Consider the following 8810-nt stretch of genomic DNA (forward strand, 5'->3'; position numbering starts at 1 on the left):
TCTCTCTCTCTCTCTCTCTCTCTCTCAGGTTTGACGTGTGTTCTAGTTTAAGCTTAACATGATTTTTTGATAAACATTACATGGAGGACGATGGTTTTCTGTAAAACAAACCATTCAAAGGAAAATAATGATACTTGAGTTCATTGTGTTTTGTGTGATTTGCACCATGGTTGGATTTTTGGACAAATGGGCATTGTTGCTTCACTGCTATATGTGGTTGATGCTTAGTTCAGAAACTCGGTTCGAGTTAAATTGCTTTAGGCCATCCTTCCTATTTTTTTCAGGATGTGTATGTGTGACGCCCCGAGATCGATGTGCCAGGTGTCATCCAGTTATTCGTTGTTGTTGCTTTGTCATTGCTTGTGTGTCTTACATTGCATATCATATTATCATGTGCATTTCATTTACATACATGTTCGTCTTATGCATCCGAGCATTTTCCTCGTTGTCCGTTTTGCATTTCGGCACTTCGTTCTCCTTCAGTGGTCATTTTTATCTTCTTTTCATATGTGGGGGTTAAACATTTTCGGATTGGACCGAGACTTGCCAAGCGGCCTTGGTTTACTACCGGTAAACCGCCTGTCAAGTTTCGTACCATTTGCATTTCGTTTGATGCTTCAACGGTTAACCGAGGGACCAACAAGGCCTCGTGTGTGTTGCAACCCAACACCCCTCCATTTTGGCCCAATATCAACCTAAACCTTCTCCATCATCTTGGTCGTTCGATCACGATCGCGTGGCCGAAAACCGCACCTCATTTGAACTCTTCTAGCTCCCTCTACCTCTATATATAGACCCCTTTATTTTCATTTTCGGATCTTTCCCTGAAACCCTAGCCATCTCCCTCCTCGCGTCGCCAGACACGTCCATCCCGCACCGGACATGTCCGCCAGACGCGTCACTCCGACGAATCGGACGCCGCCATGTCGCCTCCTCCGCCGCTCGATCCAACCAGCTCGCGCCACCTCAGCGCGCCACCGCCTTCTCTCTCCTCCGCGCCCGCCGCGGCCCGTCGGGGCCCGAGGCCGGCCCTCCCCGGGTCAAATCTGGGCCGCCGCTCCGCGCCCGTTCGCCGCCGCGTGCCCGAGGAGCCCTGCCGCCCCGCTCGCCGAACGTCGTCCTCGCTCCGCCGCCTCGGCGTCGGCGCCACCTCGCCGGTGCACCACCGCCGCTCGCCGCCGCCGCGCCAAGCGTCTACGGTCGCCGCACCCGGCGCCGGCCACCTCCGCCGACGTCCGTCGCCTCCTCGTCGCCGGCGCGGCCCGGATCCACCTCTTCTCCGGCGAGAGCGAGCTCCAGCAGCCCTGTTTCGGCGAACTCCATCTGTGCCTTGGTTCGCGTGCACGAACCCTAGATCTGAGATCTGAGAGAGGTTGACTTTTTCCCTAAGTCCCCGAGATTTCCATGTTTCATATGCCCATGTTCATCATGCCGTAACTTTGCACCCGTAACTCCGTTTTGCGCGTTTAGCATATCAAAATGTTCGTCTCAGAGAGCACATCATTTCATCTCATTGCATCATTTTCATTTGACTGCATATTGATGCCCGAAATGCTGTTGGAAGAGTGCTATTTGAGTTAATTGTCAGATCTGCTGCACCAAATAGCTATTTGTCATTTTTGCCATGATTATTGTGTGCATTTTATGCCCCTGAGCTCTACATGTGTTTTGTTATATGCCATGCCATCTTTTCAGAGGTGCTATCCATGTATTTTTGTGATATGTGTGGTGACTAGCACAAGCTTGCAAAGTGGTGCATTCGTTAATGCTGATTTCAGGGACTTAGCATTTTCACTAAGTCCTTGATCTGTTTATCTCTATATGCCATATGTTTATGTTGTTTCCTAGTGATCCGTGCCTCTTTTGAGGATGATCAGTAAGGATGTTTTGTTAATCTTGTGGTGCTATATCCATCCATGTCTTTGTTTGCAATTATGGAGCACCCTAGCTTGAGTCAATCGAGCTCTACTTTTGATATTTCGTGAATCTGGGCAGATTGTCTACTTGTTAGCGATTTTGCAGCGGATGTTGTAGTTGATCCGTGCATGCTATGTTATTGTTCTTGCCATGTCTAGCTTGTATAATGTGTATTCTTGATGGGTTTATGCTTAGATTGTCATGCCTTGCTCTGTAGTGAGTGCATCGAGATCGTTAACATGCCTACTTGGTATCTGATTTGCATGCTCCAGTTTTTCACTAAGTCTGTAATCTGTTTATGTTTTTGCCATATTCACATGCTTGCGAATGTATTTTCTGATCCCTTTTGGCTCAAGGTCACTAAGGGACTTTTGTTAAGATTTTTGAGTAGCTTCATGCCATCCTTTACTTTTCCATGTTCAGGTTCTGTAGCATATAGTTTTCATGCTCCAAAGAGTGCTATCTGATCTGAAATTCCAGACAAGTGTTAATTTCACTAAGTCCGAGATCTGTTTACTAAATACATTTTTTGCCATGCTTGTTTGAACCTGTTAATAGATGAATTGGCCGTAGCTCAGTGTTCATATTTTGTTAAGCATTATGAATGGGTCCCTGCCATGTATTTTGATGACATATTTGGGTGCTGCAGCATACTCATCTTGTTGCATTTAGATGGCTACTTGCTGTATATCGCAGACCAGTGCCATATTTGTTTTGCTTGCCATTTCCAAACCGTGTCTCCGATTCCGGCGTTCTTTATATCGTTTTCAAGCGAATCACCTCACCTTTCCAGCGGCACACTTGGATTTCCAAGTTGAGGCCAGGTTCAATCATTCTTTGTCAAATCATGCATATGCATCGCATCCCGCATCCCGCATATCATACCATGTTCATGTGTTGGTTGTTTACTATGTTGTGTGCTTATTTCCGGTGTTTGCTTCTTCGGGTTGGTTCCGGTAACGTCGCGTTTGTGAGGACTTGTTCATCTATGTCCGTTTGTCTTCTTCATGGACTCGTTCTTCTTCCTTGCGGGATTTCAGCCAAGATGATCATACCCTCGAAATCACTTCTATCTTTGCTTGCTAGATGCTCACTCTTTTGCTATGCCTATGCTGCGATACCTACCACTTTCTTATCATGCCTCCTATATTGTTGAAACAAGCCTCTAACCCACCTTGTCCTAGCAAACCGTTGATTGGCTATGTTACCACTTTGCTCAGCCCCTCTTATAGCGTTGTTAGTTGCAGTTGAAGATTGAAGTTTGTTCCTTGTTGGAACATGGAGATGTTGTTCCTTTTTGAACATGGTTACTTGTTGAGATATCACGATATATCTCATTTAATTAATGCATCTATATACTTGGTAAGGGGTGGAAGGCTTGGCCTTATGCCTGGTGTTTTGATCCACTCTTTCCGCCCTAGTTTCCGTCATATTGGTGTTATGTTCTCGGATTTTGCGTTTCTTACGCGGTTGGGTAATAATGGGAACCCCTTGACAGTTCGCCTTGAATAAAACTCCTCCAGCAAGGCCCAACCTTGGTTTTACCATGTGTCACCTAGCCTTTTCTTTCCCTTGGGTTAGGCCAGCCCAAGGGTCATCTTTATTTTAACCCCCCCGGGCCAGTGCTCCTCTGAGTGTTGGTCCAACTGAGCGATGTCCGGAGCTACCAGGGGCAACTCTGGGCTGGCCCACCCGACGTCTTGCTCATTCGGTGTGCCCTGAGAACGAGATATGTGTAGCTCCTATCGGGATTTGTCGGCACATCTGGGTGGCTTTGCTAGACTTGTTTTACCATTGTCGAGGATGTCTTGTCGAACCGGGATACCGAGTCTGGTCGGAATGTCTCGGGAGGAGGTCTATTCCTTCGTTGACCGTGAGAGCTTGTGATGGGCTAAGTTGGGACACCCCTGCAGGGATTTGAACTTTCGAAAGTCATGCCCGCGGTTATGGGCAGATGGGAATTTGTTAACGTCCGGTTGTACAAAACCTGAAGTTGACCTTAATTAAAATACATCAACCGTGTGTGTAACCGTGATGGTCTCTTTCCGGCAGAGTCCGGGAAGTGAACACGGTGTTGGAGTTATGCTTGACGTAGGTTGTTCTAGGATCACTTCTTGATCATACTTTTATCGACCGTGCTTTGCCTTCTCTTCTCGCTCTCATTTGCGTATGTTACCCACCATATATGCTAGCCGCTTGCTGCAGCTCCACCCCATACCTTTACCTTACCCATAAGCTTAAATAGTCTTCCAAAATCAGCTTGTAGGTGCCGATGAGTCCGTGCAGATGACGCAACCAAGCTCAGGAGGAGCTCGATGAAGATCTTGTCCTTTGTGTTGTTTCGTTCTAGTTGATCAGTAGTGGAGCCCAGTTGGGGTCGATCGTGGACCTTGTTGCTTTTGGGGTTCTTCTTTTATTTTGGCTCCATAGACGAGCCTTGTTTGTATCTGGATGATGTAATGCTTTATTCATATAATTGTGTGAAGTGGCGGTTGTAAGCCAACTATGTATCTCTTTCCCTTATCTATTACATGGGTTGTGTAAAGATTACCTCACTTGCGACATTGCTTTCAATGCGGTTATGCCTCTAAGTCGTGCTTCGACACGTGGGAGATATAGCCACATCGAGGGCGTTACAAGTTGGTAATCAGAGCCTTTCCCGACCTTAGGAGCCCCCACTACTTGATCGTTTTTAGCAGCCGTTGTTGAGTCTAGAAAAATGTTTTGAGTCATTTAGGAACTATATATATCGGAGAGTTAGGAATTCTTTTTACTCCCCAGTCCCTTCATTGCTCTGGTGAGGCATCCTGACGTAGAGTTTTGACTCTTCTCTTCTCAAATTTCACTGAAAAAATAATTAGGATCACGTGGGTATCTTGGAATCGTTCCGGTCGATTTATGACGAGAACATTGTTCTTGGTGCCTCCTGTCATTTAGGGGTTGTGTCAGTGTCCCAGGGAGTTGAGCTCCGAGGTGTTGTCGTCACAATTTTATCGTTGCAGTTCTGGAATACCTGAGTTTAGTTCGCCGACATCGAAAATCTCTTTTATGCAGTTGTTGGTGAGATAACCTCGACGCCACCCAGTACTGGGGCGGGAGTTCGGGAGTATTGCCATAACTTGTATAACGGATGTTTTTCGAAGGTTGAGGTAGATGGTTTCCGAAGGTTTCTTGGTTATGTGTTGAAGATGGATACAGCTGGATGTAGGATTTGCTAGTTTGGGTGAGATATTATTCTTCCCCTGTATCCCCAACACCTGATTGCATAACCGGAAAGGTTCGGGAGTTTCATAGGTGGGAATTCAAGTAGATCTTAGGATATCCTTCTGACAGAGGTATGATATGAAATTGGGGTTCGACGTCTAGTGGTCCACCTATTCACGGTCGGTTTTACAGTGGTCTCGTTGTGTCTTAAAGAGTCCTTGGCTATGCCGACTCGAAGACGCTTCGTATGTCATGTGCACTGCCTTGTACATGATGGTGTTGTACGATCGAGCCCGTGTAGGCCCCACCATGAAAACTTCGGACGAAATCTCTATCATATGTTTGTTCCGGCTTATTTCGCAAGCCAATCCTTTGTTTTTGTTTTGAGTTGTGGTATTCGAGTTGCTTCGAAGTCAAGAGTTGATTCCATACCTTTCCTAAATGGTGTTCTCATACTCCGATGTGAATACCAATCCTCATGATAATCGAGATTGTCATGTCAATCCTTTTCAACCGGCGTGTTTCTCTTCAAGTGGATCCGATCATTTCTACAACCGTAAGATCAATTATCAGTTCTTCTCAACGGTGTTTGCTTCATCCGTTCCAAGTTGTCTTTGTTTTCCCACCCTCCCACCCTTGTTTTCTTCAAGGACTCAAATTTCTTTATCAAGTATCCTTTTATTTTTGTGAAGTCTCTCCATTCTTTTCCATCAATGTTCTTACCCGGTGGTTTCCATGAAGATGTTCTACTAGTTCGTCATTCTTCATTCTTTTCTTCTCCGGTCGTTTCAAATCAAGCTTTCGGTGTTGATCTCATATCCCTTTTCCCTCGTTTCAAATACCTTCTCATACTGGTGCACCTCATAATAATTCATTTCTCGCTATTCATTTGTTTCGGAGTGCTCAAGATATCTCAATGGGCTCGTCTTGTCATTCAAGATCCGTTCAACCTATTTCGGGGTTGTTATCTCATTCAAGCCATTTAATTCAACCGGTGCTTTCTCTCTTTTAAATTGTTCAACGGTGTTTTATTTTCAGTGGGCCCTAACCCACAGGTCTTTTTCCAGGATCTTACCTGACTCTTCTTATTTTCCCGGAGCTATCCTAAATTCATTTCAAAGTTTGACGTACGAATGAATTATCATCAGTCAAATGTATTTCTCCAAGATCTTTCAAATTCTTTTCATCGTTGGCTCAACCTTTCCATTCTTCATTCCGGAGTGCCTCACCAATTCATGGTGGTGTTTCTCGTCGTCATTCTCGGATTTTGAAGACCGAAGAAGAGTTTCTCTTTAATCTTGCTCCATTCTCTTCAAGATTCGTGATTCTAGTTTGTTGCCATCCTCTTGTAATTGTTTTGATCGTGAAAAATTCTTTTCACCTATCCGGAGCAATTCAAGAGTCTTCTCAGTTTGTTATCCGGAGTCCATCAATTCAGGTTTATTCATTCTCAGCTTTCAGCTCTCGTACTCCAAATTTTACCGGTGCTTCGTTCAAGTGATCTCTAATCAGTTCGTGATCCCTTCGTTCTCATGTATCTAGATTCTCTTGAGCATCTTCGTTCATTTGCAAATTCTTTCTAGTGTTTCTTTATCTTCTCTTCGTTCATTTTTAATTCTCACGGTGGTTCGTTCAAGATCTCTCTTCTGTATCAATTCATTCGTTCTTTCCAATCCCGACCGGTGATTTCTTGAAGACCTTCTCAAGTTGGCGCTATATCTATCTTAATGCTCTCTACGAGAATAAGTAGTATGTCAAATCCGCTGCTTGTCATCAATTTAAATTGGTGAAGGATACGCATAATGTAATTCTTATTCTTGTTCCATCCAAGTAATTAATTCCTTATTCCGGAGGCTCATCAAATTTTCGGTTTCATTTGTTTCATCTTTTCTTTCCCGGAGTTCCAAGCTCTCGCAATTATGTAATCACGGAGATCTATCAAAAATCTTTACAAGGTTTCAGCTTGTGTTTTCAGCTTCTCTCCCTTTTTCTGTTTGATCATTCTTTTGTTTAACGGAGACCTTCATGAAGGCTCTACATAATGATTCATCAAGGATTTAATCCGTTCTGAAACGTTCATCAAGATTATTTTTAGAGGAGTTCAAGCATTCTTAATCTCGCATTCCGAAGTGCATTTCTTTTGTCCGTATCATTGGAGGTGGTATTGTGTCATTCTTCATAATTTGAGTTCATGTTTCATGACCCACATGTTGTTAAGAATGAGGTATTTCAAATCCATCAACCTCTTCGTTGGAATTACCTTGGGTTATATTTCACCTAAAACCTTCCCTAAGGATTGTTGCTATTTACGGTGCTTACCAATGACCCAAGTTCTTCATTTATCCTCCCGGTGAAATAGGTTTTCTCGTCTCCTCGTTCATATCAATCCTATTCTTTTCCCGTGAGTGGCAGGTGGTCACCTCATGATTTGAGATGTATTCCATAAGACCATATCAAGCTTATTCTTTTCGTTGTTGGTTTTCCAACAACTCCATTCTACCATTTGTTGTAAGCATGCTCCCTCAAGATCTTGTTTCTCGTCGTTCATTCCATTCCATTCTCTTTTCTGTTCCGGAGGCATTGTGATGTTGCTTTCTTCAACAATCATCTCGTTTCATCTAAGATCATGTTCTTTCCTGTGCTTATCCATTTAACCGGAGTGTGTGCCCGCTTCTCAAGTTCTTTCTTTTTATCAAGTCTTGCTTATCTTTCCAACCGGAGTGCTGTTAGAAGTTGTTCTTCCTTGTCTCTCTTTTCTAATGGAGTGTTTTCAACTTTGTTCATCTTCGCTATATGCTGTCTTTAAATTTGTTCAACCTTTTCAAGGTTTTTGGTTTCACTCGTTTGTCAAAGAAGCAACTTAGTTTTACCTCTTCTCTTTATCTTCCGTTTGTCCCTCCGGTGCCATTCTAGATCTCGGGACGAGATCCTCTCGTAGTGGTGGAGTGTTGTGACGCCCCGAGACTGATGTGCCAGGTGTCGTCCAGTTATTCACTGTTGTTGCCTTGTCATTGCTTGCGTGTCTTGCATTGCATATCATGTCATCATGTGCATTTCATTTGCATACATGTTCGTCTCATGCATCCGAGCATTTTCCCCGTTGTCCATTTTGCATTCCGGCGCTCCGTTCTCCTCTGGTGGTCATTTCTACCTTCTTTTCATATGTGGGGGTTAAAAATTTCCGGATTGGACCGAGACTTGCCAAGCGGCCTTGGTTTACTACCGGTAAACAGCCTGTCAAGTTTCGTACCATTTGGACTTTGTTTGATGCTCCAACGGTTAACCGAGGGACCAAGAAGGCCTCGTGTGTGTTGCAGCCCAACACCCCTCCATTTTGGCCCAAAACCCACCTAAACCTCCTCCATCATCTCGGTCGTTCGATCACGATCGCGTGGCCAAAAACCGCACCTCATTTGGACTCTCCTGGCTCCCTCTACCTCTATATATAGACCCCTTCATTTTCGTTTTCGAATCTTTCCCCGAAACCCTAGCCATCTCCCTCCTCGCGCCGCCGGACACGTCCATCCCGCACCGGACATGTCCGCCGGACGCGTCACTCCGGCGAATCGGACGCCGCCATGTCGCCTCCTCCGTCGCCGGATCCAACCAGCTCGCGCCACCTCAGCGCGCCACCGCCTTCTCTCTCCTCCGCGCCTGCCACGGCCCGCCGGGGCCCGAGGCCGGCCCGC

The 8810-nt window shown here is 45.2% G+C and overlaps 1 long non-coding RNA gene across 1 annotated transcript in view; it reads left to right on the forward strand.

Moving 5' to 3' along the window:
• Positions 1–8810, forward strand: part of LOC119266935 — a 21391-nt gene that overhangs the window by 2524 nt on the left and 10057 nt on the right. The window lies entirely within an intron of this gene.

The sequence above is a fragment of the Triticum dicoccoides genome, chromosome 1A (assembly GCF_002162155.2).
Source record: "Triticum dicoccoides isolate Atlit2015 ecotype Zavitan chromosome 1A, WEW_v2.0, whole genome shotgun sequence".
NCBI lineage: Eukaryota > Viridiplantae > Streptophyta > Magnoliopsida > Poales > Poaceae > Triticum > Triticum dicoccoides.